We start from the raw sequence: 7740 nt of genomic DNA, 5'->3' as shown, positions 1-7740 counted from the left end.
ATGGTATTATTTATTCATCATTATGCATCGTTATGTATGGATGTATTTATTTACTTTCTTGATGGAAGATCATTTCATTCATACTGAATTTTAATGTGTGTGTTTGACCTTAATTAGGTCAGGTTTTTTCCTTTAGCTTGAAATCCAGTTCAACATGGCGAGCTGCCCGATCACCCTGTGACGCTGTAGGATTATAAAAACCTTTTTTTTGGCCTCCTACTACGGACCTATTTGAGTTTTCCCCATTTTTTTTTCTTGAACTCAAACCTTTTTTTGGAACATTGAATGAACTATTGTTTCCTGAATGAACTGAAATATGGACAGAACTGCAGAGTGACCTTCTGTCATCACAGTTTGGATTGTTTATTGTGCATATTATTACTGAATACCTGTTTATATATATTACATAGTAATAAATACATTTATTATCATTCATAACTTGCTGTTACTGTCCTATTGCATATCTGCTTATTACATGACAATAATATATTTATTTGAGCTCTATTATTTTCTTTGGTGTCTTATTCACACACTCAGCCTCCATAGCCGAAGCTACTTTTGTTGCTTTATTACATCTATGGCCCCATAGTGCGTTACACTTTCATATTCAGCTGTGTAGCTCGGCCTCTTGCTGTGCTCTGTTTCCATTCAGGCTGATGGAAGCTGTAGAGATGACAGTGATGCTGCAGCATCATCATCCAGGGAGCTCAGACTGAAGGAGGACCTGTCCTCTGTGAGCTTCTGTGTTCCTCTGACGGGGAGATGCGTGTGGTGGATCTGCTGGTTCAAGAGTCTGATGGCTGAGGACAAGAAGCTGTTTCTGGGTCTAGTCCATGTGCGGATGCTTTGGTAGATCCTGCAGTGAAAAGAGTGTGTAGCTGAGGTGTGTGGGGTCTCTGAGGGTTTTCTGTGTTTTCCTGAGTGATGAGTAATGAAGGTGGTTTGCAGGGAAGGCAGGTGAGAGCCAGTGATGTGCTCTACTGTCTTCAGCACTTGTTAGAGACCTGTGGTCTGCAGCAGAGCAGCTTCTGTAGCAGGGAGGGGTGAAGATGTCAGTGAGGACCTCTGAGAGCTGGTCAGTGCTTTGAGGAGCCATCCTGGAATGCCATGTGGCCCAGGTGACCTCTGCTCCTGTCTTTGTAGCCAGTGATGGAGAATCCACATCCACACCCTTCATACTTTTACTCTGAATCAACAATAGATGTGTCCCAATGCAAGACGTTTGTTCTTCAGGTGTGTACATTTGTGCATCATCAGCATACCATGAATGTGTGTGTGAGTATGAACCCCAGGAGACGTGTCGACAGAGAAATGGACCCACTAAAGGTCCCTGTGGGATTCCTCAGGTGAACTCTGACTCCTGAGGCCTCAAAGAAGTGTCTTTTGTCTTTTCACAGCTGGTACCTTTTCAAAGAACTGAACTCAGTCCTCTTTAAGTGGACCAACAGAAACAGGTCTCAGTTCTTTTTGTGTTCACACTGTGAGTTTATTGAAAGAGGACCAGCTTCTGGTCCAGTTCAAGGTAGTTGGGGCCTCAGTCCTCCTTCTGTTCACACCAGGTCCTCTAGAGCTCTCAGACCCCCAGTGCACTGAATTCTGGGTAGTTTAGGTTTGTTTTAAAGGGGCCTGGGTACAGTTGGAGTATTCACGTATGTGGAAAAAATGCTGAGTCATGGATCTGTTTGTTTAGAGGGCTGAAGGGGACCAAGTGTGAAAACACCCTCAGATTCAGATATAAGAGAAACCAGACTGGTCCAGTCCCACAGAGGCCGATCAGATTTTAAAGAAAGATGTGACCAACTGTGGCTGCACTGAAACGCAAGGTCACTTTGTGTAGATCAGCTCTGACTCAAAGTTCTGGATGGATGTTTTGGTGACATGATGTTGGTTTTACTGCTCAAAATACTGATCCTAGAATGTATCTAAAACTCATTTCTTGAATGCACACTTTGTTAAAACTGTCTGTCTTTAGTTGACTGCAGATAACAGAGGAGAGAAGGTGAAGGACACACTGAACAAAGGAGGAAGCAGCTGGAGCTGTGACAGTGTGTGAGTCCCTCTAGTGGACGCTGTGGAGTATTGTGTTGTCTTTGCTCCACAGGTTTTTGTACAGAGTTGAGCTGTTTCCTGTCACTGTGGGCTGCAGAGCACAGTAGTACACAGCAGAGTCAGTCACTGCAGCTCTCCTGCCTCACATTACTGTCCTTCAAATGCTAAGTAGCTTCAAACAGTGACAAACGTATTATGAATTTTCCTCTAACTTACGAACCTCATTGGCCTCGTAGCTCTGGGGGAGGTCAACCAATCTTCTAAAACAGTCTTGACTAAACACAGTGAAGAATTCCTCAGCATTTCTTCATCTTCTTCAAATATCAGTTTTAAGGCGGTCCGTTTCTTCCACGTGTCATTCTCAGTGCATCGGTAATAACAATCTGTCTATCAATGAACGTTGGTCCGTTTGGAAATTAAATACCGGTAGATCCTCTTGGACTCTTATTTTTAACACATTATAGTGCAATGAAAACAAACGAAAATAGCTTTTTAATAAATATATGAATTTTATTTTTAACATTTATCAATTAAGTTCAATAAAGTCACTCTGACAGCTACATATAGAAGAAATGTTTGTGATGGTGGCGGTGCTGATCTGCACTGAGGCGCCCGGTGAGAAAACGACATGCTTTCACTTATCATAACAGTCGTCAATGTGATCCAGAAGCTCCCTGTGACGGCTGGCGGGATACTGGGCCTGACAATATGGGCACTCCAAGAAAGTCGTCTCCAGGAGGTTGACGTATTTCCATGGCGATGTGGGGCCAGGGTCAGTAGTAAGGCGCTCAAAATTATTGTACGAGCTGGGCTCTGAAGAGCGAGCATTAGGCTGCATCTGAAATAGGAAAAAACAAATGCACTTGTAGAGCAACATAATATGCACATTCCAAGAGGACAGTGGAATACTCTACTACTCTACTGTTAGAAAGCAAAGAAAATGGCATGAGAGTCATGAGGGTTTGACTTCATATTGATGAAACTATAGATCACATAACACTTACAGCAGACTCCAGATTAGAAATCTGATCTTGGGTCTTGTGAAGCTCCTTCAGCACTTTATGTAGCTGGTGCTGAATGCTCTGACGATCATTTTTTTCATTTGCAAAGTCCTTGGCAGAAATCTGGATCTTAAGAGGCAGAACCACAAGTATGAACAGGCGTACGTTTAAGAGAATGCTGCCCTCTCCTCTTCTTCTATTTGACAGGTCTTTTTGTAGGTGTGTGCTATAATTAAGAGAGTGTTACCTGTTGTTCCAGGGCAGCGATTCTCCTCTCGTCTCCATTTCGGTTCAGAAGAGACTTCTGCAGCATATTTACCTGTTGAAGGCCAGATATTAGGGCAAATTTTGTATAGTGCCTACAATGCTGCTGTATATTAGAACATGGAACTAGATTGTATCTAAAATGCAGACATCCTCATTTTATTTAGTGAAGGATGATTTTGTTTGACATTTACAGTGCTGTATTTGTATTTTTATTCAGTCTGAGCAGACTTTGGTTTAATCTACAAACCACTCCTACCTCCACCCACCTGTGCAATATGTTCCTCTCATTCTTTAACTGTATCCATCTATCTGTATTGTGTCTTTGTAGGTACTTTTATTTACCCTATCTGCGCTGTTGCAACAATGCAATTTCCCCATTGTGGGACAAATAACGGGTTCTTAATCTTATTAACTTTAGTTAGTGGAGGTAAACAGTGAATTCATGCTCACCTGCAGCAGAAGTTCAGCAGACCTCTTCCTCTCTTCCTCCAGTCTGATGTCCATACTCTCCAGTTCTGCTGCATGCCTGGACACATTGTTTTTTTTTTTTGTTTTTTTTTTATTTTAGATACTGTATTAATCCCAGAGGGAGTGTTAATTCAAAGGTCAGTACAACATTAGTTTTTGGCATTAGTATTAATGAGAGGAGGTAAAATTGCCGATTGATGACATGTTAGCAGCTCAGCGTGAAACCTTATTGATCCGACGTCAACCAGAGCCAGCAGCTTTACCTGTTGCCAAGTCTCTCTGCCTGGAGCTGCATTTTGGCTTCCTCCAGCTCTTTGCTCTTCTCTTCATGCTTCCTCAGGAAGGATGACAACTCGCTGCACTTGTCCTCGTACTTCCTCTGTTGCACTAACAGCTCCACCTGGAGCCTGGTGACCTGCTCCTTCTGAGACTGCAGCTCAGCCTGAGCCTTCACGGTCTGCAGAGCGAAAAAAACACAATTTGCAGAATGATGTTTTCTTTGTTGTCAGCTCAGTTCTGAAAAAGACTTCTACAGGTCAGTTATAAAGATGACTGAATCCACAGAATATGCATGTTCAGTGCTCTAGCTGCAGCTGCTCTATTCTGATTCAGGGTCAAAATCTTTTAACAGAGGCAATGTCCCTAAATCTGTGAAGATGTAAACATTTTCTCACCAAAGCTGCAGAAGAGGCCAATATATGCATTCATGGATTCAAGGGCAACAGAACTTCACTTTCATAATTACATGAAATAATGCAGCATTTACCTGGTTCCTATGTGCACTGAGCTCCTGCTGGGTTCTAGTAACCTCAGCGTTTTGGCCCTCGAGGTCTCTCTGCACCCCTAAGCTGAGCTGAGGTTCCTTTTCTGGACCTGCAGTAGCTAAAAAAAGAAATGTTAGTAAGCAATTGACCAACATATATTATGCAGGAGCTTTACAGCACAACCAGTATGTAGGACTTACATGCCTAAATCTTTCTAACTATATTTCATAGCCTATTACATGGCCAACAAAATTAAGTACTTGTTAACTACACTTTCCTAGAAGCTTTCCATGTACTTTATTATTGTAGAAAATTATATGAGAGCAGTATCACCCTCTGAAGTGGCCCCTTGCTTGGGTTGTTGCCGCTTTGCTTGGGCCAACTGCTGTGCCAGCTCCGCTGCGTAGGCAAGGACGGACTGGATGTAGACCTCTCTCTGCTGGTCATACACCAGCCGCTGCAGGTTCTTCTCCTGAGCCTGGTGGTGAGACACACACGCCAATAAAGACAAACTGAGTCCAGGTTTTTTTCACTTATTTAAATAAACAATCAATCAAATTATTAGGCTTACATCTCTCAACTGCTCTTGCACTGATGCAGAGTCTCCAGGAGGTTCTTGTCCATTCTGAAAGGAGAAACAAAAATATTTAAAATCTGAATTGTGTTTGTGTCAACATTTGTTTCTGAGAAGACAAGTGCTGCCTCAGGGCGTCCAAACACTGGATGTGTGTACTGAGCATTTTCTGATGGATACACTTGAATATATATGTGATTTTTGTAACCTTATGTTAGTGCAGAGAGCTGTCATGTGTGCACATACCTCTCCTTTGGCTGACAGCTGCTGTCGCAGACTTTCCAGTTCCTGCTCTTGAACCAGCAACTGCTGATTGTCCCTCTCTCGCAGCGCCTCAAGGTTAAGACTGACCTGAAATAACCGACACCGCACATTAAAATTCAAACAAAAACAGCCCAGAAGCTGACATGCAAATGAACCCAGAGACAAAGACTTTACCTCCAGCAGTTCATCAAGCTTCTTCTTCAGGTGGCTCTTCCTGAGTTTAGAGGAAGAGCTGCTAGATTTGAAGCCCAACTTGCTGAAAAAGCCTTTAAAGGCCATGGCTGCTTCGATCTATATTGACAAAAAAATGAATCACGATTAATTGTGGCATTTAGCCGATAACCATTAGTTTGACCATTCATTGATGACAGATCATCAGTCAAGTTAACCCCTTCATTAGGTTAAAGTAGTGATCAGGCACCAAGCAGCCATGTTTGAAATATGTATTGATACCAGAGGCACAAACTGCTTCAAAATAATAATGAAGCAAACGTTTAAAGTAGCTTTGTCCTTCACATGTTCTTATCTTCAGGTCACAGAGCAGCATGTCAGCATTAACATTAAACAGGACAAATGAGTTCAGAAAAGTCACATCAGTGATTATTAAAGTTAAAATGTGTCTGTGGAATGAACCCACACTAGAGCATGTTTTCACTCAGACTGTAGAACAGTGTGTGTGTGTGTGTGTGTGTGTTAGTGTGTGTGTGTTTGTGTGTGTGTGTGTGTGTGTGTGTGTGTGTGTTAGTGTGTGTGTGTTAGTGTGTGTGTGTTTGTGTGTGTGTTAGTGTGTGTGTGTTTGTGTGTGTGTGTTAGTGTGTGTGTGTGTGTGTGTCAGTGTTTATTTGTGTGTGTGTGTTTGTGTGTGTGTGTGTGTGTGTCTGTGTGTGTGTGTTAGTGTGTGTGTCAGTGTGTGTGTGTGTGTGTGTCAGTGTTTATTTGTGTGTGTGTGTTTGTGTGTGTGTGTCTGTGTGTGTGTGTTAGTGTGTGTGTCAGTGTGTCTGTGTGTGTGTGTCAGTGTTTATTTGTGTGTGTGTGTTTGCGTGTGTGTTAGTGTGTGTGTGTGTGTGTGTGTTAGTGTGTGTGTGTGTGTGTGTCTGTGTGTGTGTGTTAGTGTGTGTGTCAGTGTGTGTGTGTGTGTGTGTCAGTGTGTGTGTGTGTGTGTGTGTGTGTGTGTGTGTGTGTGTGTGTGTGTGTGTGTCAGTGTGTGTGTGTGTCTGTGTGTGTGTGTGTGTGTGTGTGTGTGTCAGTGTGTGTGTGTGTGTGTGTGTGTGTCCTCGGTGAGGAGCTGGGACTCACAGCCTGCTGCTCGTTGTCCATCAGTCTGCGGTAGCAGCTGCCTTCATACTGACTGATGACCTGATCCACGGCTGCACTCAGGCTCTGTTCGATCTGCACACACACACACACACCTGCAGGTCACACTGACGAACGCCTCACCCATCTATCAAAGCTGCAGCCAATCAGAATCATCCACAGCCAGGCCACTTGAGGGAGGACGCTCACCCTCTGTCTGTTTATGAGCAGCAGCAGTGTGACCCAGGACGGCCAGGAAGCCAAGGTACTGAGGAGGAGGAGGAGGAGGAGGAGTCAGGTCAGCGTGTAAATGTTACAATAAATAATGGCACAGGGTACCAGCAGGGGGCAGCACTAAGAAACAAAACTGGATTTTATTTCTCACAGTGTTCAGTGAAACCCACCACACATCAGCCGAGGGACACAGGTAAAAAACAGCTGACTTTTCCCACATGACCTGAATGCAGCATCGGACGTTACGATGACTCACCGGCAGCAGCAGGAACCTGATCTCACAGGTCGCTGCCACACATCCAGCCACGCTGACCGCCACCACCGCACCGATCACCAGCAGGCCCACGGACACCACCTGCAGCTCCTCTGCACATACAGAGACACAGAGACAGAGACAGAGACAGAGAGACACACACAAACAGAGACATACACACAAACAGAGACATACACACAAACAGAGACACACACACACACACAGAGAGAGACAGAGACACATAGATACACACAGAGACACACAGAGAGACAGAGGTACAGAGACACACACACACACACCTCCAGCCATCCCTTCAAACCCATGTCTTCCAGCCCAGTCACAGTGCCGGAGCTGTTCAGCATCCAGGGCTCCTGCCCGCTGCTATCTCTGCTGGAGCTCTCCAGCACCCAGGGAGCTTCCAGGCATCCTCTCTGCCCTGCACACTGCCTCCCAACGATACTCACGCTCGCCTGCTCACCCCCACACCCTCCTGCTAGCCCCACCACAACCTTGCGCACCACCACAACATGCACCCCTCACTTGGCTAAAGCAACTAGACCGTGCCAGCAAAAC

General features: G+C 44.4%; 1 pseudogene; it reads right to left on the bottom strand.

Moving 5' to 3' along the window:
- Nucleotides 1–2683: 2683 nt before the first annotated feature.
- LOC114430296 (centrosomal protein of 55 kDa-like) lies at nucleotides 2684–7490 on the bottom strand (annotated as a pseudogene).
- Nucleotides 7491–7740: the final 250 nt, after the last annotated feature.

The sequence above is a fragment of the Parambassis ranga genome, unplaced genomic scaffold, assembly GCF_900634625.1.
Source record: "Parambassis ranga unplaced genomic scaffold, fParRan2.1 scaffold_22_arrow_ctg1, whole genome shotgun sequence".
Classification (NCBI taxonomy): Eukaryota; Metazoa; Chordata; class Actinopteri; family Ambassidae; genus Parambassis; species Parambassis ranga.
Note: the sequence above shows the minus strand (reverse complement) of the source record. Positions and strands in the feature narration are given on the sequence as shown.